The sequence below is a fragment of the Chaetodon trifascialis genome, chromosome 3 (assembly GCF_039877785.1).
Source record: "Chaetodon trifascialis isolate fChaTrf1 chromosome 3, fChaTrf1.hap1, whole genome shotgun sequence".
Taxonomy (NCBI): domain Eukaryota; kingdom Metazoa; phylum Chordata; class Actinopteri; order Chaetodontiformes; family Chaetodontidae; genus Chaetodon; species Chaetodon trifascialis.
The window spans coordinates 9032518-9058202 of record NC_092058.1 but is presented as its reverse complement, the minus strand read 5'-3'; the positions used below and the strand labels follow the sequence as shown (position 1 = coordinate 9058202).

The 25685-nt window shown below is 42.2% G+C and overlaps 1 protein-coding gene across 1 annotated transcript in view; it reads left to right on the top strand.

The window, feature by feature from the left end:
* Positions 1–25685, top strand: part of asic1b (acid-sensing (proton-gated) ion channel 1b) — a 148105-nt gene that overhangs the window by 69227 nt on the left and 53193 nt on the right. The window lies entirely within an intron of this gene.

The following is a 25685-nucleotide window of genomic DNA, read 5'->3' as shown; positions in this document are numbered from 1 at the left end:
ATGGGGACCGATGATCTTTGTTTGTTTGTGAAAAGGCCAGCCAGGGAGTAACAATAATAACTCTTCTGATTTTTCAATAATGATATAAGAACATGTCTGTAAAAGTCAGGCCACTGTGGTCTTCCCCCACATCTCCAAGGTTAAGAGTTACCAAGCTCCTGAACCTATCCAAAATGCTGTTTTCATATGATCACGTGCAAGGACAAATTCATTTACTTTGGTATTTAATAGCAATACACCACTGTTACACTTGGTCAGTTTAAAGTGTACAGGAATAAAAAAGCACTTGTGCGTGTAGAGGCAGTAAAAGTGACCTGAAGGTTAGAGTTGCTGGTTTGAATGCCTGCACTGCAAGAAACCTGGACAGGAAAAGTGAATGACTAATGCTCTTTCCAAGCAGTTAATGTGCAGTTGCCCTTGAGCAAGGCAATTAGCTCTAATTTTCCTCAAAGGAGATTTACATTTACTGCCAACAACAGAAGATTGATACGAATGTGTGAAATGTGCTTAATTTGAAATAAGTAAATTCAAATAAGCAACTAGTTTCCAGTAGCTGCGGGTGAATGTAAAGAAGAAAATAGATGAGAGAGACAAGAGAATGTGTAAAAATGTACACATAAAGTGTACAGTACGAACTACAGTGTATAGTTATAAGGTCATGAAAAAAACACAGTGGCTTAAAAGGCGCTTTCTAAAAATATGCACTGATGTGGCTTCAAGGAGCAAAAAGTAAAAGCAGTCATTAATTCTGCTCCTAACGTGCACCCAGTGTACAAAATTGTAATCTGTCTCCATGATCATAATGAAGACATAAATATATATATGCAGAGTTACTGTCTGTAGCCGCTGTACCAACAAGCCCTGTGCGCTCACCTATTTATTGGAAAAATTCAAAAAGCAGATGCAGAGCTAGCGCTGAGCTAAGTTATTCACAGTGTGGGTTTGGGCAGTTTGCCATAAAGTAATTAGTAGAAGAAGCAGTAGTGTTTCTTTGTAACCTACATAACACCATCTACTATGCTGTTTGAGGCTGAATGAGGCACCTCTGTTAGATGGTTCGAATAATAGGCCATGACTTATAGACAAGTCTTTGAAACGATGAAGGTGGGGAAATTGATGGCTTTCGGGCAAATAGTTAAACTAGAGAATATTAGATAATACATACGCTGTACATTAACTTCTTCGTCATTAAATGATCCTTTCGTTTTTTTATTCTTTTTTTTTTCTTTTAGGATCTCATTAGTACCACCATAAGCATTGGCTATTCTTCCTGATGAGTGGGAATTTGTCCATGTACCATTCCCCATAATGCTGTCTGTCTCCTCAGCTTTACATTATGATTTATGATTTACCAGGAAGTCCCGTTGTCAGCGTCACTCCCTGTCACTCCAAACTGCAGTCAGAATGCTTTTTACATCAGGTCTTGGTGCACGAGTTACTGTCATCCAGCCAATCAGTCAGAGAGCCCTGCTGTTACGGTCGTGTACCGGCGTGTTGCTCTCTGACCCCTCCACAGGGCTGCTCCTGCTTAGCCCTCATTTATCACTGATACCGTGCTAATACTACTCGACATGGAGACCCAGTAGTAGATTGCGCTGGGTTCAGACTTTGCACTGACGGGGGCTGAGTGGATGGCTTAAAAGAATGACCTTACGCTCCGAAGCTAAAAGGATCAAGCAGGATGTTGGACCACATATTTGTAAGTTTAGTATATTCAGTGCGGACAGACTACGTCCTTTCACATGTGCACATGCAATAACATGCATGCTCTGTATTGTGTGATTCTATGCTACACTCATTTGGGTGGGAACTTCTGCAGGAGTTAGACTTCATTCATGACCATATTTTTGTGAGATTAATGATGGATACTGTGGTCTTAAATTGACACTGGTTCCTGACTTGTCAGAAACATTAGACTGATTAAGCCCCACAGAATTCGGTTCTGTGTCGCCGTTTATTAATTTATTCATGCAATGTTGAGCATTTTCAGTTTGCTGCCTTTAGATTAATATTTTCACACTTGTAGTCGCCCCCACCGATAACACTGATGATGGTGTTTTCCACAGTGTCATGAGACTACACACAGTCTTGTTTACATTTTATAGACTGCACACAGGTTGGAAAGCTTTTAAGAATGGACTTAAACTTGAATGAAATCATATAATCATATACTAATACTATACTCTAAGATGTAAATACAGAATTATGCTGAATATAGCCTTAAAACAGTGATCAATGACTTGCATATATGAACTTTAATGCAAGAGTGTGCTGTAGTGGCAAAACCCCTGCCTCCCTGCCACAGCAGGAGTCTGATTCCCCGCTGGAATGATGCCTGGAACTCCCACTCTCAAATGGTAGGATGCTGTGCCTTTCATGATACAATTCCTTAGAAAATCTTTTTTCATACTTTAGCTGTGTAATCCCTCTTTCTGTATAGCTCCCTCCCTCTTATTCATGCACGCCTACCACTCCCTTCAGGAATTGTCCTCAACAATTACCGCCTTCACTGAGAGCGTACTGCAGGTTTCAGTGTTGTAGGTGTGATTGACAGTGTAGCTCATCGCAGATTTGAGCTAAAACAATACCTGTCACACACCTTGGAGTTGCAGCGAAGGCAGACACCAAATGACTTACTGCACTCACAGCCACACTGTCAGCTCAGCTTAAAGTAAAAAAAAACAGGAGGTCTTCTTCCTACTGGCTTTGCTATTCATGATGGGAGACAAGAGCCTTTGTTCTTGTGCTTTGTCTTATGCAGCAGCATTATTGGAGTTTCATCTAGCACCACCAAGGTAAAAGTAAAAGTTTTCACCTAATCAATGAAATGTCTCCACATTTACTGGATTGATTGTCACAAATTCCTTAGTTAGTCTTGGTTTCTAAAGGATGAATGCATGCTGTACATAACCCTGATTCCAAAAATAGCAGGGCTGTGTAAAACTGAAGTAAAAACAATCCGTAATGATTTGCAAACTGATAAACTTCATTGTTTTTTGTATACACCCATTCTGAATTTGATGCCTGTAACACGTTCGAAAAGTTGGGACAGGGGCATGTTTACCACTGTGTTGCATCATCTTTTCTTTTGACAACTCCCAGCAAGCATTTAGGACCTGGCAACACTAATTGTTGAAGTTCTGAAAGTGAACTTCTCTCCCATTTTTGCTTGCTATATGACTTTACTCAGCAGTCTGGGGTGTCCTATTTTGCACTTCATGTTGTGGCAGACATTACCACTGAGAAATAGGTCTGGACTGCAGACGTGCCAGTCAAGTACCTGCACTATTTTACAATGAAACCATACAGACTGTGGCTTGGCATTGTATTGTTGGAATAAGCAGGGGCGTCTCTGAAAAAGACGTCGTCTCGATGGTAGCATAAGTTACCTCTAAACCTGTATGTACCTCTCAGCGTTAATGGTGCCTTCACAGATGTGAGAGTTACTCATGCCATGAGCACCAACACACCCCCACACCATCACAGATGCTGGCTTGTGAACTTTGCACTGGTAACAATCTGGATGGTCCTTTTCCTTTTTAGGCCGGAGGACATGACGCCCGTGATTTCATGAAACAATTTGGACTTGTCAGACCACAGCACACTTTTCCACTTTGCATCAGTCCACCTCAGATGATCTCAGGCCGAGAGAAGTGGGCGGCGTTTCCAGCTTTAGTCATATATGGTTGTTGCTTTGCACGATAGAGTCTTCACTTGCATTTGTAGGTGCAGCAAAAAACTTCCTTTTTACAGTCATGTCAGTTTTCACAAAAGTGGTGAAGCTTGCTCCATCCTTGCTTGCCTTACTTGTGAATGACTGAGCCTTTCGAGGATGCCCCTTTCATACCCAATCATGATACTATCACCTCTTGACAATGAAGCTGTTTACCTGTGGAATGTTCCATATTGCATTATTTACATTTTACACAGTGTTATTTTTGTGGGAATCAGGGTTGCAGGTCATACATACAGAAACATGTCAGTGTGATTGGTCTTTGCTTTGGAAAGGTCACTGTTTGATCAGTACAATGATTTACAGTTCAGGCAACAGACTAAACTGATTAGATGCATCTTAATTCTTCAAATAAAACCTCCCAACTGCTCGATGAAATACAGGTTTGTCATTGCTCACAGAGCGGGGGTATGATTAATAGTGTCTCCTCCGCTGATGAATGAGACGGTCTGTTTTTTAAGATAATTTAAAATTAAAGAGAGACTCAGGTGTCGATACCATGCATGAATAAGATTTAAAGCAAAACTTAATTTTAATTTAATAACCAATGAGTGATGCTGTTTGATTTGTTGCAGCAGATAACTTTAAGATAAAAGTAATTTTTTGAGAAAGGCATTTCATTGTGAGGGCTTTTGGTTTGCATCCATTGCCAAAGTATTTTTTCAATATTAAGAAAATGTATAGTGCTGTTGGCTCACGGCGACTACATTAATTTTGCTTAATGGTTTGAAGATTGGTTGAAAAGTGTTGCATGAGTGGAAGTTTGCTGCAAAGATTAACATCATGGAGCTCTGATTATACTGAAGGTGAAAAGTCTGAAAGGAATGAAGTTGTTTGCTATATGAAAATAACCTAAAGGTGCTTTGACCCTCTGTTTTAGTAGACTTTGATTTATTCTCTTCAAAGAGTAGCTTAACAGCCCGCTTAAACTGTTCTGTTGCACCTGCTACCAGCTCAGTGTCCTGTACACTTACACCGCACTATATAATTTTATGTCACTACAGCAAGACGACAACCCACAGATAGAAGTCAACAGGAGTTTTGCTGGTTTTGAGTTGCTTTAAAGTCATAATATTCATCACCTTCATCACCTCCAGCACTCACTCTCAGTCCTGTCAGTTTGTTCTATGTAACAGTGGTTACACCCCCTGACTGCTTCCCGCCACCAATCAGCTAATTTGCTGGCTCTGTGCTAAGACCGGGAATCAGATAACACATACATTGCTGTATGTTGGCATTACTGAGACATTTTACCCTAATGGGCTGTCTAGACAGTATGGACATACTGGTAACACATTTGTTCCTGCTGATAACGACTCTGAGTGCTATGGCTTAATAGCAGGGACAGTGGATCATGTGCAGTAGCTAGAATTTCACACGTCTACACATTGCTTAACTAACTGAGTTAGGTTGTTTGTGAAGCTAAGTTTTCAGCAGATACTTTGCTGCACGGTGAAAGAATTACACATTTGTATCATTGCCCATTGCTGCCTAATGTAAGAGCCTGTTTAGTGTGAGGAGAGCCAGATGAAATTTTGATGACTAATGACTTAAAAGAAGCCAAGTGAAGATACAGTATATGACACAACCTGTGTTTAGCATTATGTTTGCATTATGGTTGCACCTTCAATTCTTCTGCTGATTTTTTTTTAATCATTTGGTCTATAAAATATTGCAAACTAGTAATAAATACCCAGCACAAAAGCTCCAGAGTGCAAGGTGCAAATTCAGTGTTTGTTTTAGCAACACTCCAAAATCCAAATATACTCAATTTACAGTGTTCTTATCCAGAGAAAAGATGCAGATCATTGCAGTTATTTTCTGCGTGAAAAGCGATATAAGCCACAAAAGGTCAGAATGATCTTCAGAATGATGAAGATAATACAAACATCCATTCTGTCACAGCCATCCCATTGTCATCAATGATAAATTCCCAAATTACTCTCGGGAAACAAATCAAGAAATATAATTCAATTGGATGACCAATGAAATGAATGATGAGGATTTTTATTATATAAACTCCAGGGACAAAATTCTCATAGTCAGACAGCTGGTGTCACGATGACTCGTGGCAATGAAGCAACTAAGGATGAAGATGAGTGTCAATCCACATTTGAGATGATGATGCTATAGCTAATGTGCGAATGAGGCTAATGTGCAGCCTGCTTTTCCCAAACTGAGCTGTATTCAGCAGTTTAATTTGGGGATTGGATTTCTACTCTGTCTAAACGTCTCATCTACATTAGTTCATGTAATAGCACCACTGCACCATAAAATCCCTTTCATCTGACATGAAATGAAGTGGTGTTTCCCTGATTGGGATGGTGTATTAGCTAATTTAATGCACTGAATTGCATTATTACTGTATATTACTGAACATTGTGCTGGGGAACTCTGTGGATATTTGAAGGACATGTATGATGTGATGAGATTACATGGACATGTCATCTCCGTGATGGTCTGTGAAAAATTTCCAATTAGCATGATCCGTCAGCCTGACACAACCACTCAAGTGTACTTCATTTCACATCTCTTTCACACTAAAAGCATATCGTCAGTACTGTGCTCATGTACATGTTCTATACTATAAATGGAAGCCAGGATGTTTACGCCGCTATGCCACATTTTTTGCCAAATATCTTTTAAAACAACAGGTCCCAGTAACCATGTTTGCTGCAGTAAAATTGACCCTTTCACCTCTGTTAAGTTCCCTCCCAGAAGCTTTCAAAAGTCCCAGTAAATATGTGAATGTTATTTATGTAGATGCGCAGAAATGAGTGTGCGAAAGGACAACAAATCCTCTGTTGACCTGGTCTATTAAGTGTTTGTGCTCATATGAAATTTATGCAAATATATCAAAGCCATGCTTTGTCTTGAATAAATTTCTCTGGGTGTGATTTTTAGGCAGTGGTCTGTAAAATACCAAAGCTTTAAATTTACATTGAAAGCTTCTGTCCCTTGTGTTTATGAGTTTTTCATTTTATTCACGATGAAGAATTTAGTAAAGCTTCTTTTTATATGCTTATTAGTATATTCATAAACCGTAAAGTGCTGTAAACTGATCACAGCCTGCACGTGATGGACATGTGATGAATTAATACTAATAGTGGAGCTATAAATAGCCACATCTGTGCTTGATGGTCACACGTAACGGCACCTTCTCCGACCTTGTTTGTGAAACGCTCTGATGCAACACAGGCTGCAAAATTACACTTCTTCTTTTTTTTTTAATTGACATATCTAAAGCCTTGGAGAGCTATTCAATGCAAGCAGCAGGCTTTCTGCACATGCACCCAGTTTCACAATTATTGAGAGAAACACAACCATGTGTACATGTAGCTTTATAAATTCAACCTTAAAAATGTATATGCATATTTGTATTTGTGTGTGCACACAGAGCAGTTGAACCAGCATTGAGTTTAGGCATCTGGCCCCAGATGTTTTGATCATTTAGCAATATATCCTCTCGTCACATTACCAACAAAAGCCACAAATTTACTTTGGGTTAAAGTTTTGGCCAGCTTTACCTCACTTTAATTAAAAAATGACCTGGTTGATTCCACAGTGTCCACCCGACTTCAGCGGAAGGAATCATTTTGGCGAACACACATCATCAAATTCCTTTTCCATTTCTCAGAGGAGATATGCTCTGGTTTTTAAAAATATTTAGTTTGTCCATTAATGTCTCAGGTCCTGTTTACCATCTGTGCACTTCTCATTAGGGCTTAAAGATTAGCTCTTTGAATCACCTTCCAATATGGCTTCAAGGTTTTAAAGTTAGTGCCCACTCCAAAACATTTTTCTTGAAATTAACCAAATTATGAGTCACTGAATTCTGTTTATCTGTCTATTCCATATTTATTAGTAAAAATAAAAAGAGAGGCAAAATCTCGACTTATTATCGACTCTCTCATTTAATTGTTATACATAAACTGCCGCTTAATCTGCACTGGTATCAGTATGTTTCTAATGAACTCATAAGAGAAGAGAATGGTGGAAAGAGAAAACCACAGAATGATTTATTTTACAGGATCAGTGTACAATATGTGGACAGTTTAGCTGAATCTCAGGAGCTCTGCAGCAGACAGGACAGCTGGTTCTGACAGCTGCAATGGAGTACATAGTCGGTGTGGATTGGACGGATGGATGCTTCCACTGCGCTTATGCACCACTGACGTGTCACTTCTAGGATGAACGTCATGTGAGACTTTCATCAAACTCACAAGCAACATTATGTGAAATATGAGGAGAATATGAGTCTTTTCTTTGTCTCACATTTTCCCTCTCAAATGTCGTCAGTGCAGTTCATTACAGTAAATAGTGAATATCAGAGGGCTCGGGCTCTGTCCTGTTTTCCACTGTAATTATGTCTCTCATGCTCATCTCATTATCTAAGTGAGTTGTCATTATTGAGAAATTTCCCCTCACCGCCTGGTGTAAGATAAAAGAAATATTTGTCCCGACTCTCATTAGGAGCAGTTGAGCTCCACCACACAATAATAAATGACAGAAAACACACAATTAGAGTGATGGTTTGCTCGGAAAGCGATGACATTCAGTTATTTCATTGTCTATATTTAGGCGCTGTGCTCCAATACGCAGACGTCACAAGAAAACTAAGGAGGCCCCTGGGATGCGGATATGCACAAAGTGTGTGTGTTGTCTTCAGACACCCTCCCCACATGTAACTGAGCAAAGAAGGCTCATTTAAACAATTGTGACTCAAAGGGTGTTGCAATCAATAGAGAGGCAGAGGACCAAAGGGCAGGGAGTCGTCTTCCCACTCTAATCACCGTCCTAACCTTCAGCATATCTGCAGGCCTGACAAGCTCACCTGGATGCCTGACAGGTTGCTAACTCCATCCCGTATGCTTGTCTTGCTGCTGCACGCACAACTTCAGAGGTGTTGAAAATCACGCAAGAGGCTCCAGATTGCACAGAGACGAATTCAAGAAAGTGAAAGGAAAGTCTGTGGGCTCGAGAGGACTCGCTCCTGCTGGGTTTCTGCTTTATTTGTACTGAGTCACCACTGTTGTGACAGAATTATCTTTGCCTTTTTAGGTTTGTTTTTGTAGCCCTGTAAAATGTGTCATGGAGAAAACCTTTCACATTATTTCTATTTTTGGTGCAGACTGTAAAAATGCTTTTTCATTCAGCCAATAAAAAAGGAGCAGGAGAGGAAGGAGCAGCTGTAGATTTTGCTGGTGGCACAATATATCAGCATGTCCCCGTAGTTTTCTGGTGTAGTTGAGCAGTGAGGCTGAACCTAGACAGTGAAACCCACTCCTGTGGTCACACTGGTTCATAGCATCGAAGAACATGCACTAAAAAGTTCCTCCTAAGAATTTTCCTTCCTTCCTCTTGTCCTTCCTTTGTCCTTTGGCTTGAGAGGAAGGAAATTGTGTTTATCCTGGTGTGATTCCTTTTGCCTTTGTGTCTCTGCTCCGCATTCCCCATTTGTCTTCTTTTCTCTGTTGTTGTTTTGTCTGTTTCCCTTACTATCCTTCTTCCTCACAGAAAACACCGGTGCCATTGGGTTTCTCTCGCTCCATATTGTCCTCCTGCTCAGAAAAGTCAGTCTGTTTTTAATGAGCTCTGCGTCTGTGGCTCTCAGCCCGAGGCTGTCCACTACTGACCTGTTGGCATTTGCTTCTCTCTGCCTTCTCCTGTCTCTCTCCTCCTCCTGTGTGCTCTTTCTTTTCTCTTTCCCTATAAAGCATTTTTGTTTTATAGATTAAAAATTAAATTATGGAGGAGAGACTTCAGTGTTCAATCCACCAAAGCATCTCCTGCTGGACACTTTTACTGGAAGCTATTACTTACCAATCATCCTCAGTGGCAGCACAGCAGCTACCAGGAGTATAGTCTTACAAACAGCACCTTTATACCCACAGACAGACCTTTTTACGTCAAACTCACCAACACACCTCTTTACAGCATAGCTGCTAGTTTTTATCAGCAATTTCAATCTTTTATATGATACACAAACACGCTCGTTGACTCACTGTATAACAGCAAACAACTCAAACCAATCTTAGCACCTTTCAGTTAACATTTTCAGCGCAATGAGAACCACGAGGCTGTGGAGAACAGCTGGTCTAACAGCCAGACATTTGATCTTTAGACTGCACTCCATCAAACTGGGAGGCAGTGGGCAGTTGATGAGTACAATGACCTTTAGCAGCGTATCTGCCACAGCAGCCTTCAATCACGGCTGACTGGGAGACAGGGCTCAGTCACCGGCCAGACTGGAGGTGGTGTACTGCTGCATGACTGGATGCTACAACTGCTCATTTCATTGATCTCCTCTGCAGCACTCTGCAAATTACAGAGACAAGCCGTATTTGTAATCCAGGCAGGCATCACACACATACACACACACACCTTTGCAGACCACACAGTGACATGTGCTACCCAAACCATCAACCTCCACCATCATCTCCTTTTTTGGTTTCTTTCTCCTTGTCTCTGATTGTTTTTCTGGTTTGCTTTTTTTCTTTCTTCCCTGCATGTTTCCTCCAATCACACGCACACACAAACACCAGTAGCTTCCCTTTAGGTCCATCAGAAAGTGTAACTTGAGCTTTGCATTCTGCTTAGGCCCTTTTTAGCTTCAAACTTTTGTCTCTGCCAGACATTCAGGGGGAAGAGTTTCTTGTTTTTGGTTATTATTGTGTCAAGTATTTAACTGTGAAATCTGACAAATGCAAATTCTTCTCACCACGTTTCATATAAGATACACTACAGGTGTGTACTGCAACTTGTTGAATATACAGGATATGCATCAATGACACCAGGGCACTGTAGATGTCATTATTTTACAATGCCTCCACCTTTTCTTCCGTTGCATAAGTTGATGTGTGTGACAGCTCTTTGATCAGCTGTGTACAAAGAGGTAGAGTCACAGCAGCTTGTCGTGTTCAACCTATGTATTTTTATTTGCGTCCCAGTCTGACAGAGTGATGGAGCACCATATGCTGGCGCGTGGTGTCAACCTCCGTCTGAGTCTGTTTGTCGCTCCCTCTGTATCTCTGTGCAACACAAGCCGCCCACAGAATCAGCCACCATCTCTGCTCCTCCTCCTTTCATATGCCAGCTCGCTTTTATCCCATGTCACAGCAGCTCCCACTCCCTGGCTGCTTCACATGCTTTGAAAGGAGTAACACATTAACACACACGCACACCGACGACAATACTAATGCGCACATGCACTGATTGATTTGTGCACAAATGAAGCTCTTGCGAAAGTTCAGTCACTAAGACGACTCTTTTGCATGCTTATGCCTGAAGTTTATTTCTCCTTCCAACCTGCCATTCACTCCTCACACGTGCTCACTCATCATTCCCTTACTGTTATTGTCTGGGGCTGTCAATTGAGATATCAGCTCTTCTCATCAGCTGGTCAAATCTATCCAATAGCACAGCGGCACACCTTCACTGATACCACATCATCTTGCTGCTGTCTTTTTAAATATGATCCCCCCTCTCTCTCTGTGCCTTAGTACGTCCATGCTGCTGCTGTGCACGCCCCTCCACCTCCCCGCCACCGCTCAGTCTTTGCAGATTCATTAGCTTCATCATTTCATCAGCCTTATCAGTCGTACCAGAATCATCAGCCACTACCAACGTCTTTCAGCTGCACGGGGCGGATGCCTCATCTCAGTATCTGTCAACTGTTGAATTTAGGTCACATTACGGTGCTGTTTTTCATAATTTTGCCGGAGATCCAGAAGCAGGTACTGTCGCAACTGTTTCATATACACGTATGTACGACCCAACAAGTCCTCTACATTACAAAATATGTTGCTTGACATAGATGCCCTTATGGGCAGATTTTTCTGTTCACATCACTGTGGAAAATCAGGTTTTGGCACGGTGGAAACACTGTCATCTCACAGCTAGAAGGTCCCAGTTCAATTCCCGCTGTGGTGGAGGACATGCGCTGGGGGCGTGTCCTCCACCATGCCTTCAGTGCTCGAGGAAAGGGGCCTTTCTGTGTGGAGTTTGCATGTTCCCCCCGTGTTCACCTGGGGTATCCTCCATAAAAATATACCCCCACTAAAAACATGGAAGAAGATCACCACCTGACCAATGGTGACGAAAAAGAACTGGGTCCCTGGGCGCCACTGGCAGCCCACCTCTCCTGGTCTGCCACGGAGGAAGGACTTCCCAGGATGGGCAAGTGGGGAGAAATAATTTCACTAAGCATGGCATGTGTGCAGTCTCCCTCCTGTAATATGTGTGCTGTGATTAATAAAGTAAAAATCTTAATCTTAATCTATGGTGAGCGTTTGGTTAGGTTTAGGCACAAACACGACAAGGGTTAGAAAAACATGATGGTTTGCATCATAATGAAAACTTAGGGTTGGCGTTGTTACAGTGTTCCTGAATGTCTGCAGTGGCAGGAGGTCACCATGCTTGTTCTGACTTATTTTGTGATAGAGAATATGAATGAAAACAACCCATCAGATTCAGTGGGTTGTTGTGACTCTGCCATTTGCATGTGTGATAATAAGTGCTAGATTTTTTTGTTTGTAACGTAATGTTCAGAAAAGTTCGGTGTTGATTTGTATGAGCTACAGTACCTGCCTCCAATCGTCTGGCAACAGAGCAGCAATGGTCTGAACATGTATCAAAACCATTTATTCACTTAATGAACAGCTATTTGTGCAAATGTCAAATATGTTCTGAAAGACCTTACAGAGAAGCCTGGAAATGTATATGTTTTTTTATAAATTTGTTTCTATTCATTACTATTTGAGTACTTATCTGTTATTATCTCAACAGAAAAATGGACATTTTATTTTGATGCTGCATTTGCATTTCAACTGGATCTTATCTAAACATTGTACATAATCAATCATCACATTGTTTTAACAAATATGTGCTGCTGTGTGCAAATCTAATCATTTAATAAAGACTTGTTAGTCTCAGTTATTGTTCTATTTAATGTTCTAATTATACATAAGCAATGAGACACACTGTTTATATTCTCTAAAGACATGAAGTTATTGGGATATTAGTTTTAACCATATTACCCAGCCACAATCCGCATCACTTAGGATAAACCCGTTGTGCAGAGTCCACGTGCTCATATAACCAAGCACACAATGCATGTGATGTCTGTGACAATCATTTCTGTTATCATTAATGAAGTTATTGACTTGGCAGTAATGAACACTTCATCCTGTTCCAGGCCAATGTAAAAAGGCCCAGTGCAGGACTCTGTGTGAGTCAGAGGTGAGAGGAGGTTGTGCCCTGAGATGAACATTTCTGCTGCATGGAAGTAATTCACCATGTCTAATACATAACTGAGGGAAAATTATGTTTTCACATTTACTAATCATGCAGTAATGTGGACCTGGTGTTGAGAGATGATGCTCAATGGCCGTCTGCTTTTCTTTCAGAAGATTTTCTGCGTTAAGTCAGTAACCAAGAGGCTTCCTTATGTCCACCCCTGCGCTCATATGAGGTTTCTTATTTAAATCGCTTCCCCACGCTGTGTTCTTAAATTGAGTTGTGAAGTTGCTGTTAAGAGACACGATGGTCAAGGTAATGAATTTCCACTCACCGTGTTTAGAGAGATAATTCTGTGCCGTGGTTTGCATAACCTACAAGCCTGACAGGACTCTAAGCCATTTCCATGCGGAGAATGCAGCTGCCCAAATAGGAGGTTTGGGGCTTTAGAGAAGCTTATACAAGCAAAAGGGATTGAGCCTTCCTGCAGCTCACAGAAATACTCCTGAGGTTGTGTATTTGTCTTCGCATACACAAGAAAGGAGTTATCTTTCCCTGCTTAAAAGTGGCTGTTTATCACAACCAAAACTAACAGAAAAGACTGCAAATTATGAGTAACATAATCAACTACGTAGGCCTGTTTTCTGTTTATGTCACTATTAGCAAAGTTGATACCTAACATACATCCATGGATGCTTTTTTAGACATTTCCATGTGCTCCTCTCTGGCCTCCTTCCGTTTCCAGTGACTCTCTCGTGATTTCTTTCCCTCCCTCTCTGATGCTGTCTCCCCAGGAGGTTTTGTTACCGTGGACATATGCTGGATCAGCATTTGCTTTTTTTTTCTTTTTTTCCAAATATGAAATGCTCTCTGGCGTGCCGAGTCAGTCAGTGGTGCCTGCGAGCATTTCGTCGACAAGGGCATACGATATGAAACACTTCAGGACTAGTGGTGGAGCACGTCGGCCAGGCAGGGGGGCATCGCCCTTTGCTGTTTAATTGGCCTTCACTGAACAGTAAATCTGTCTTTTCAGAATCACACAGCGTTTCTACAGACATCTGTCACTGATGCAGTGGGTGGGCTTGAAAAGCTGGAGTCCAACTGGAGGCTTTTGTTCATGAGAATTAAAGATGGAGCTATTAACCTGGTCCACCGCTTCGAGTAGATTCAGGTTTGAAGAAAGAGGTCACTGCCAATTAGTTGTCTACATTGTTGAATGTGTCCCCCTGAAAAGGTGGGTTTTTGCACCCCACCGTAATGCATGCATGATGTTATGTTATGAGTCTCCCCCTGAGAATACATAAAAGAAGGCATAAATGCAGAATGCTCATCAGATAGTTTACACTGTGCTCAGTAACCCAAGAAAGACTTCAGCAAAGAAGTCCTTCATCACCCCCCCTCCCCCCTCTGCTCTCTGTGTGCCAGCTGTAATAAAACACGAGCAGAGCCGGTTGTGATATCGCACATCAAAGACAGAGTAAAGTAAAGTAGCACAGAGGCTCATTTCCATACACTTCTGAAGCAATCTAGAGAATCTTTCGGCATCTACTTAAACAGCCATCATTACAGCAATGCAAAGGTGAGAACGAGTCAGTGTTTCATTCCAGTGTGATGCTCTGGAGGTTCATTTGGAAGCTGATTTTCAGTCCGTTAGCAGCATAATAAGGTTAATGCATGAGAGAGGAGAGAGTCAACTGGGAAATCCCAGAAATTAATAAAACATTGAAACATGTGAAATGCGTTATAGTTCGAAGAAAGTCCGGCTTGCAGGGGGAGGGCTGCGCATTGTTGAACCAGTGAGCTAAATGAGTCAAAATCAAGCAAGTAACACATCAAATGTTGTGATACAAAATCATGACAAGATGAATCACACGCCTGTGTCATGAGCATGCTATGACCACAGGGGCCTGGAGGTATCTCCTATGAGCTAACTGAGTGTCCTTTCATTACATCATGATGTATAATTGTAGTGTGATGTTCATTTAAAGAGCTGCAGCTCGTCACAGTAACAGTGCTGTGTAAAACCTCACCAGTGAAAGAATGAGAGAGACTTTGTTCAAAAGATTTCCTGAAGGAAGAGCTGCACTGTTGTTAAAGGCTTGATGGAGAAATATACCTACAGCCCATTCCCGTGCCTGTCAGCTGTCACCTCATGGTGCAGACACAGAGTCTGGTGATGAAGCATCTGACTGCAGCGGACCGCTGAAAGCTCCAGCTGGTGGGTGATGTACCGCAAATTAGGCAGTGCGCGCTTTTGGCTCGTTTGTTTTCAACATGGCAGCTGGATCACGAACTTTCTCACATTACAGCTGAACATTTGAGGCTAGAAGAGGTAATGCAGTGACAGAATCTTGATTTGTATTTTATCTGCACCGCCTAGTTTGACAGTTTGATCTGGTTTTCATGAGCCCGGTGCGTCATGCTGGACGGCCTGATCTGCATGAAGTTGAGGGCGAGTCTTGATTATGAAAATTCAGATAAGGTGATTGATCCATCAACTCATCTGAGCCGAGCTGCACCACACAGCTGGACCTCCTGCTCTCCATAGAAAATGAATAGCTTGACATAATTTTTTTTCTGGGCAAAACTCAATTGTTTGTTTTGATGGAAGTCAGTACTTATGCACGGTTTGTGTTCACGTCATGTGGTTACATCATGAGATTCACTGCATGCCAACGAAAATGAGTCGAAGCAGCTCCACTCGATGCTTCATTATCTTTGCTCTAGTTCGAACATTTGGAACATGTCTGCTTTTAGTTAGCCGAACAAATCACACGAGATAAAAACCTTTTGTGGCGTCGTGATGGACAGTTCTCCAGGCACTTTTCTTATTATGAATGTAGACTGTCAAATAAAGGTTGGAGAGAAGTGAGATTATTTTATGGCCCTCATCTCCATTTTCTCCTTTCTACTATTCTTAGAATTTCCCATCTGTTGGAAAACAATGGAACAGATTACCACGAATAGCTCACCCACGGTAGAAGTGTCTCAGCTAACAAGCTTGTTAGCTGTTCACATGGAGTTTTTCTGGTCACGCTGCCACGCAAGAAACACAAGGACTTTTTGACTTGTTGATATCACGTTGCTCGCAGTGTGAACATGGATTAAGTTTGTTCTGAGGCGAGCTGTAAGGTAGTCAGTTAAAAGTACATCTGCGCATTCTGACGACTATCCAGCTCATTTGCTGTGTACGAGCGACGCTGCGCTGATGCCGGGTCTGTTCAATCACGTTTACAATGTCAAGTGCATATGATAAGCTGTGCAGCAGCTGTTCATGTGTGCACAATTATGCATCTGTGTTTGTACATATATTTGCAAGCTGACATGTGATGTGTATCAATACCTGTAGTAAGCGAGGTGAAACAGAGCAATGGGTTAACTGTGAGGCTCGCAGGCAGGGACAGGGCTAAATGGAGACGTATTGGTGCAGGTATAGTTCTGCTGTGCTACTCCACAGGACGGCTAATGAGGAAGTTTTGCCACAGGGGTCTTTCTATTAAAAACAACAACTGCAAGAGTTGGAAGAAAAAAACTGAGATCTAATCACAATCTCTCCACGAAGGAACAAGCGTGAATGGCCAGTTCTCAATCAGACTGGACAGCTACGTCCCTTGGGGTGTGGTTCAAGACCAGGGTAAGAGTGTAGAGAGAAGACAGAGAGAGGGAGGGGGAAAGGAAATGAAAGTGACGATGGAGATGGAGGACGGGGAAGGGGGGGGGGGCAAATGAAGAAATGGTTAAATGAGCGTGAGAGGAAAAAAATACGGAGCAAAACGAATAAGAGTCCACAAGAGAAGCAAAATGAAAGAATAAGAGATTTCCTCCTGGAGAATTTCTTCTAAAGATTTCCTCAAGGAGGAGCTGCACTCTGGCTGAAATTGTTGAAGGCGTGGTGGAAAAATATACTTACAGCTCAATTCTGATTTGCTGTCAAGTCCAATATATCAAGGCCACATAAAATTATGGTGTCAGTGTTGTGAAAAACGGTCGTATTTTTACTATCATGTCTAGAATGTTTTACGTCAGCTTGCCCTCTACCCAGTGGCAAGGAAATGAGTTTTGTTTATAAAAGCAGAATTGCTCGACTCCTTCGAGACCAAAGCCAAAGCAGCGGGCTAATTTTGAGAAAATATTACAGCGATACCTAGAAGAATCTGGCACACGACCAAATGAAAAAGCAAAGAACAAATGGAGGTGGTCTCTCTAATATTTGTGCCTCATATTTTTGTGATATATCAGTAATGCCGGCCTCTGGCAAAGGTATGAGACTTAACAGGAAAAATGTGTTAGATAAAGCCAAGGCAAAATCGAATTAGGTGAGCGTGTGAGACAAAAACAAGTCGTCTCAGGATTAAGATCAAGGTCAACAACGTACAGCACCGCTGGCTCCTCTGTCATGTGCTCTGACTTACTCATTTCATTCTAGGTGGGATTGATGGTTAATCCAAAGATGCAAGTAAGATGTACTGTAATGACTTCATTTGTCTGACGGTAAACCCTGGATGCACGGATGAAATAAATGCTTTCATTGATTTGCTGAAGCTGTGGAGTCAGAGGCTAGCTCAGACGTCATGACTTCGTCTCCACTGGAAATGGTTTGTGATTTTACGAAAGGGTCCGCTTGCCGGCTGCTTCTGTTAAATGTAGTTAATCTTGTGGCATGGCTGCATGTAGCATCACCAATCTTAGAAATATGAAATACAGCACGCTTTAGATAAATGGAGCGATGTCTGTGAGCAGCCTTTCAAAATGCAAAGCTACTTTCACATACGACAGTCAGTACTCACTGCAGCATACAGTATATCTGACGCAGCCTTCGCAGTGGGGTGCTCTATGTCTGTCCAAGCTGCCCAGTGTTTTGTTTTCTCCCTGTAACACTGCTGCAAAAAACCTGCTGCTTCCACAAATCTGTTTGTTGGCCACTTGTCACATCGGCTCTCAAACGAGTCCTTCAAGCCGGAAGCAGACTTTCTCTGTGCCGCTGTAGGCACTTTTGGACAATGGCAGCTCTTCCCTGAGGGTGTACTCTCCACTGAGATGCCAGAGACCACTGTGTCTCTTCACTCAGCGACATATTTGCTGCTTGTAGTAACATACAGTCCATATCATGAGTTGGTGTCTCTGCTCAGTCGTGTTCAGTAAGCTTTGAGGCTGCCAGCGCTGCTTCATCGCTTTCCCACAGATCAGCCAGTAGTTAATGTCTCAGGGTCTGCTGGTTTCTAATTTCTCTTATGCTGCTGCCATTTTCTGTAGCATTTGCAGATCATCTCCGCAGATGCTCCGACCCTCCTGAGAACTTTAAAATTGATTAGACATATTTCAAACAGATGGGATACGTTTTGTCAAATGAACCACTGCTAAATGAATAATAAACTCTAATACACTGTGTGAAAGGTGGAGATGTTCAGTGTCTACCGTGTAACAAATCAGAACTAAGCTTGCCACCATTACCTACAACTGAAGATGGACCAACCAAATTCTTCCTCAAAGAGCTAAAGTCTTCAGTTACGATGTAGCCTGCATGACTTTTGATGTCACCATCAGATGAAAGGCACAGCCTGATGAGGATGAGGATTAAGAACAAAAAACAACTCTTAATTAATCAGTGAACCTTTGAAATCCCTTATCCCTTTCGGGGTCGCGGGGGGGGGGGGGGGGGGCCTTTCTCGGCTGTCAACAGGCAGGAGGCGGGGTACACCCTGGACCAGTCGCCAGCCGATCGCAGGGCACCCTTGAAATCATTTTCTGATATTTCAGTGACCCCAAAACCAATACATAATCAATAAAATCCTAGCCAGACTGTTCAACAATTAAAATAATGATTGCTGTTTTATCAAGCTCTTTGCCTTGCGGCTTGGTTGTAGACATGAACTCTGGCAGAACACCAGAGGTGCTGTGTAAGAGTGGTGCCCCCCATGCACGTGTCCTTGTTTTCTCATGTGGATCGAGACAAAGTCACACTGGTCATTAACTCCATTGATCTTTTTTTTAAGCGAGGTAATCATGATTGATTTGCTGCTGGTCAGCTGATTGGCTCCATTGGCATCTGTGGGGCAAATTGTCCAGCTGCTTGCTCCTATTTGATAATGACATACAAGGTTAGTCACAGGAGCCTCAAATGGTTTGACTTCTATTGATGTGAGCTGCGGTGGCACCATCATGGGGTAATAAAAAAGATGAGTATAGGCTTTTATTGTAGCATGTCTAAGGAAAAATTAAGTCAGTCTTTAATATATCATGCATCAAGCATCGGTTATCAAAAGAAATCCTCTGCCGAGACGTGTCAGTAATTTTAAGTGAGTGGTGATATAACACCAGAAGACACCCTGCAGTGCAGTGTTGTTCGAGCCTGCAAGCTTCCCCTTATTTCCTCCCTTCTTCCGCTCCTCCATCCCTTCCTTCATCCCTCATATGCTCCCTTCAACCTTCCCCCTCATAGCAGTGCCTGATTCATTTTCCCAGTAACAGCCTCAGTGCCCTGTGATTTATATGTTTATGGTCATTACTGACGTTGAGTAATACATTTCCGTTTTTCCCCTCTTCTCCGTCTTCCCCCATCTCTCTTTTGGCAGAGCCCTGGGGTCCTGCGAGGAATATCAATTACTTTATCCCCGTTTAATCACAGTCCTTCGCTTCCTCTCACGGCACCACTATTAGGCAAGCAAAAAGAAGTTTTGTTTTCCAGGTGTCTGCTGTTTTATAGGATCTTTGTCAAAACTACTGTTAACCAGCAAAGAACAAAGGTGTTCATACCCCTTTTCATCTGAGAGTAGTGGTGCAATTTGCTCTCATTAGCAATAGATTTTTCAGCTGGTAAGTATTACCAACTGGCTGCTGTTGAACATTGCTTACAATATTTACTGACGCGATTGCAATGCAAGCTAACAGCAGGCTGTAGTCACACTGTAGTCTTTCATGCTCTATTCTGAACTGCAGCTCATGTTTCCTTTTTTTTTTTTCGATGGAGGGGTTTCTGATTGTATCTATTCCAGGATGTGACCCATATCTGATACCATATAAACTGACAGCAAAGTCAAAAAAAGAAGCAGATAGCAGCTGTTTGAAAAACATCACAATCTGTTTTCTTACACTTTGTGCCTCTCCCACTTGTTTCCAACACATCTCAGCTACAGTGCGTGTTATTTCCAGTTTTGATCCGAGGTGTCTCAACTAAAATCAAATGTGCTGCTTTTTCACGTTGCTGTCTCTCATTGTTTTCGCCGCTGAAGCTGACTCAGTCGGGCTGCCGTGGGTGCCAAGTCAAAATGGTGAACGATGCGAGAGCTACATACTGTCATGGCAACGCTGATACATAAAGACAGGAATGCAATCTAACTGTCAACAGCTCAGCCGGAGCAGCTCAGGGTTAAGTGCCTGGCTCAAGAGCTGGGTCAAGTACAGTAATTTAGTGGGTTTTATGTGTTAGCTTACACCATGTCTTATTTACTTTGCAGCATAGATTCCCCCAGCTTATGAAGGGATTCAGCATTAGCAGGCGGCTAATGTGTTCCCCCTTCCCCCAAATTGGTCTTCTGCAGGGGAGACGAGCAATATCAACAAATGGACAGACGCGAGGTATCAGCATACTGACTTGCACTCATTTGACTAAAAGAGAAGAGTTTTAGGGAGGGAGGCTCCGGCAAAGTCAACCTCCTCATTACTGGCTCCTTGTCAGCTACATCAAAGTAGCTTCCCAGACTCGTTCACTTGAAAGTTCCTGGTTAGCACCAGCTTTACGCTGCCTGATGGAAAACATGCTAGGGTTTTCATTTGGGTGACTTTATATTTCATCCAGCTGCAGCTAGTTTCTCTCTATAATATCCAGCTCTCTCAGCACAGAGCCCTAATGAACCGAGACTCCCTGTACAGTACGGCCTTTTTTCTCTTTGAATTTAAATCATCCAGCCAGGTAGCTGCCTACAGCATTTATCAAAGAGGACTGAGGCACCATCCCTTATAGGCAGGATTTCACCCCCAGAAATGACGTGTCTGTAAGTTACTTGAAAAGGAAGAGGGCAATCAGTTCCTTTCCTTACATAAGAAGCATACTGTATGTAAATAGCAACAAACAGTTTTATTAATGCAGACTTCGGTAGGGTTCACGCAAAGCTACATAAGCCCTGAATCAGTGAAATCAGTGAAATAAAGAGTAGGCATATGGCCAATTTTAGGCTCTCAGATCCATTATTCAGTGGGAGAAAAACATACTGTATAAGGAGCTTACTCTAGAGGCGGAAGAAAAACTAGCAAAAAAAACATAACGAAGATGCGAGTAGCGCCGTCCTTATCAGTCAGATAACAGAAGATGCTCTTCTTCCCTAAGCTGTGTTTTCACCGAGGAATTTCTCTGCTTCTGATGCAAATATCATCTGGCTTGTAAATTGGGCATGGTGGTATAATACCAAACTACTTGAAGCTGTCACTGCACCTCCTCGGGACATAGTTTAATGACTGCCTCTTGTTGATGTAGACGCCATGTGGGTTTACTCTGAAAGTGCTGCTATTTCTAACACACAGATTTGATTGTATTTCCTCCCTCCCATGTAAATCCCAACATATTATTTTTCTTCATCTGTGTCTGGTAAGATAACCAAAAGAAAAGAGAGGCAGAACTGCGAACTCTGCCAAAGCGAAATAGATGTGACCTTCCGTCTTAGCAGGCTGAATTAACTTCCCCCATCACTCTCACCTCTCTGTTGTGAATGGCGCACATGCCACAGCACAACCCGGCACTCTCATGTTTATTAATTTCCGTCAGTGAGAGATGCGCTAAATCATTGACCCTCTTTTAGTGCCTCGTGCTCCAACTGAGCCTGGGAACGAGGAGGGCGTATTGATTTTGCCCCCTTCTCATCAGCGGCCAGGCCCTTATTTGGGATGAGGAAATGGTAAATCTCATATAGTGAGCCCCCTGTCAAGGCCTGTCCAGACCCTAATCTTCACTAGTTGATGGCTCTCTAATCTTTTTAGCATCTACAACTCATTAGAGGCTGAGGAGGTAAGTGTAAAGTATTAAACATCACGCTCATTCTCAAGACATTCTCTGGAGCTCCATGACAGAAACGGTTTTCCTCGCAGGTTGGATGTGGCATCGCAGCAAAAACAAGCTTTGAATGTGGCTTCAGTTTCATTTTGGAGAGTGATGGCCAGGTGTGCGCCATGACAACATGACGCATTTTCCTAACAGGAAAATTTCATAACAGATACCCTGACAACCGAACAGGGCCACTGTGAGAGCAGAACTCTAGTTTTGGTTTTCTTGACCTCATCTCGGATTACTCGTCATTTCTTTTTAAGTCCACAGTGGGTGTGCATGTAGAAAAGAAAAGAACAAAAATCTCTGTTGGGATTCTGAAGCCACAGTTCTGTTTTTGACAATGCTGTTTTGTGTCCCAGTTGGGCCCGTTTGTCACATTTAAAGGAACAAACAGTCACACAGGGACAGACTCATTATGAAGTTATTGGACACAGAGGTTTTGCTGACTGAAGTGTGACTTAAACCTTCCACCCACCTGCTCCTCTGTGGCATGGAAATTGATTTGTCTTAGGTGGGAATTTTAGTCCTGGCTGCATGTATTAACCACAGTAAAAGCTATAATGCAAGTCTAGAAAATGCAGCAGACTGATTAGTGATCACGCCGATATATATGGATGGATGGATAGATGGATGGATAGCCGGAGGCCTGGAAGCATGCATTATACAAGGATGAAGGCTATTAAAGCAGCCCTCTCTGTGAAACAGGAGAGATCAACAAACCTGGCTCCTAATTAGCAACACTATTCACATCTCTGGCAGCTTTTAAGTTTTACTCAAAGAAACAATGTAATCTGCTTAGCAAATGAATGAAAACTAATCTTGCGTTAAAAAGTGATGAGCGCGTCAGGCCCCCTTAAGTGTTGGCTCTCTTAGTCCTGCAAATAAATCGAGGTACTCTCAGTAATCTAGTTATAAACTCCCCCTCTGAGTGTTTGTCATATTATCTGACATGACAAATAGATCCGAGCTCAGGCACCCCCCCCCACCACCACCCCCACCATTTTTGCTCCCTCTAGTTATTCCTTTTTCTATACCGCTGTCCTGTCCTTTCCCTTCCCTTCCCTTCCCCCTGCTCTCATAAGGGTTCTTGGAAGAAGCACCACTGAATACTGAAGTGGGAGCAGACATGAACCAGGTGCTTTTTCTCAGACATTCATGTGTGATTGGCTGTGAGGAGACCGGAGAATCTGCCCTCGGTCGAGGGTCCATCATCTGTCGAGGAATGGCGGTGGGTTAAGAGAGAATATTTGTTTGCCAACTTAAAGGCTCCTGCACGTTGGCAGTGATAGAGTAGTTGCCAACAGCGCTGCATGTGTGAGCGGCATATGTGGGTATGTGTTTAAGCTCTCATTTGCACACTGAAGGACAGGGGAAAAAAAACAGACTAACTGTGCTTTTACAAAAAGCAGGTGCTTGCTTCCAACTGTGCCTTGACGCGTGTGCATACAACTCCCTTTGTCTTGCTTTGTTAGCCCTCTGGCCTCGGGTGCAGCAGCGATGTGTGTTGCAGCTCATAACTGATTAGACTGAGTGCCGGTGTGAGTTAGCGACTGCCAAGTTCTGACTCATCATGGTGTCACCATCGTTTTAACAGCTGCGTTATAGCATTGCTTATTTTATTTTATTTTATTTTCAAGCTTCGGGACAATGAACAATATTTTTTTTTACTTAAAATGCAATCAGCAGCATGCAAGACTGAAACTTCACATTTGTTAGGACTTCATGTGCAAGACATTTGAGTGAGATTAATATAAATTAGAAGACCTGCACCACCTGCAAGGCTATTATCATTATCCGACTCAGATAGAAAATGATCATTGACTGTCACCACTAGATGCTTCAACTAAATAGAGCACATTCAGTTTAATGTTCAGTTTCAGCAAATAAAGCCCAAAAAGTCACTACTTAATCTTCTCCTGCTATTTGCGTTTGTGACATGAGCCGAATGTGTGCTAGCTAGTGTTAGCACTAGGGCTAGACGATATGGCTGAAAACTGTATCACGATATAAGTGTTTTATATTGGTCGATATCGATAATTATTGATATTTTTATGACATATTTAAAATAAGGACCAAGAGAAAAATACATTACATTTAAACATTTTTATTTTCAATTTAACCTTCCTCTGATTACAATCTCCTCAGCTATCAAGGCAGAAAGGAAAGGAAATGTCAACACAACCATGGAAAACACTCAAATAATATATGTAAAAAAAACAGTGTAAAAATGTAAACAGAGAGAAACCACAGTGCTCAGCGGAAGCATGTCTTTAGCTATATGATATGCTACTGCCTCCGTTATGTCTTTGTGACTTTTAGATGATTTGTCATAAGGCACTGAAGCAGAGTACCTCTGGGTGCTGCTGTGGTTGCAGATGTTGGACGTTGGCGAATAGGGCTGTGCTCCAAAGAATGAGCGCGGCTAAGGTGGTTAAATAAGTTTGTGGTATTACCGGTCTTGGTGGGGACGACAGTCTTGCATAAGTTACAGACCACATTGGTCTGACTACGGTCTGACTAATAACATCCAAAAAACTCCATACTGGCAAGCTGACTTTCCCTGTTTTATCGACAATTTCTTCGCTCGCTGCAGCGCTTTCTATTTCTCATCTCAGTCCTCGCGAAGAATCAAACACGAGACAACGAGATGGCTCAACTGAACTTGATACTGTTACATGATTGGCGTGCTAGCGTGTCACTCCCACTGATTAGTGATTACTCCCTACGTTGCTCGGTAACCAGGGAGCGAGTGCCTTTGTTCATGCAACCAACCTTGTTTCGCAACTTCTGGTTTTTCCAACGAAGGAAAAAAAAAAATCTAATGTTTTATCGAACGCATTATTGATATTGATTACGTGTCTATCGCGAGACATATCATATTGTTTTATCGCCCAGCCCTAGTTAGCACACATTCCTTGATGTGCGTACTTAGTGGATTTTGCTCTGTAAATCTACATCTAACAAAGTTAGGCCTGCAGTTTTCCCTGCTTACATATCTGGATGAAGCTTCTAGTTTCAATTTGGAAGAGAAAACATGCCAACTCCTTCCTATTTTTTGAGAGTTTTAATCAGCACCACTTCCTTTAAATCCGAGGATTTAAAGCTCATGCTGTGTGACGAGAGGGAAAGTTGAGTACAATCCACGCTGAGTTTCGAGCAACTTGAGCCTTATTATAGAACAGTGCAAAATTAATGATGTTTGTTCAGCAAACATAATCAAAATGATACTCTGAGACCAGAGTTTCTTGCTGAAATACATAACGTCACTTTGACAGACTTTGAACAAAGTACAGAAAAATGTGATATGGTCTATCTGGCAAAAGGAACAACACAGCAAATGTCAGCATTGTCACATAATTGCTACGTGTTATTTACATTGGTGTCAGAGAGAAATAATGACAAGACACAGGCATGAACACATTATGCCTGAACAAAAACACAGCCTTAGCTTGTCCATGGATTAATACAAATGACAGATGATTGTTAAAACCTGCAAAAATAAGCTTAATTGCCTATTTTTGTGGTTCATGCTGAGTATATTCATGCATATCGAGGGAGTTTGCTTCGTGTTTATTGGTATGTAGTAATGATGCAGATGGAGGTCCTGAAAGCAGAGTCAGTAATCGCTGATATTAGTGTTGAGATCCCCAAGCTGTGCGGCTCCAGGCCTGCCCTTAT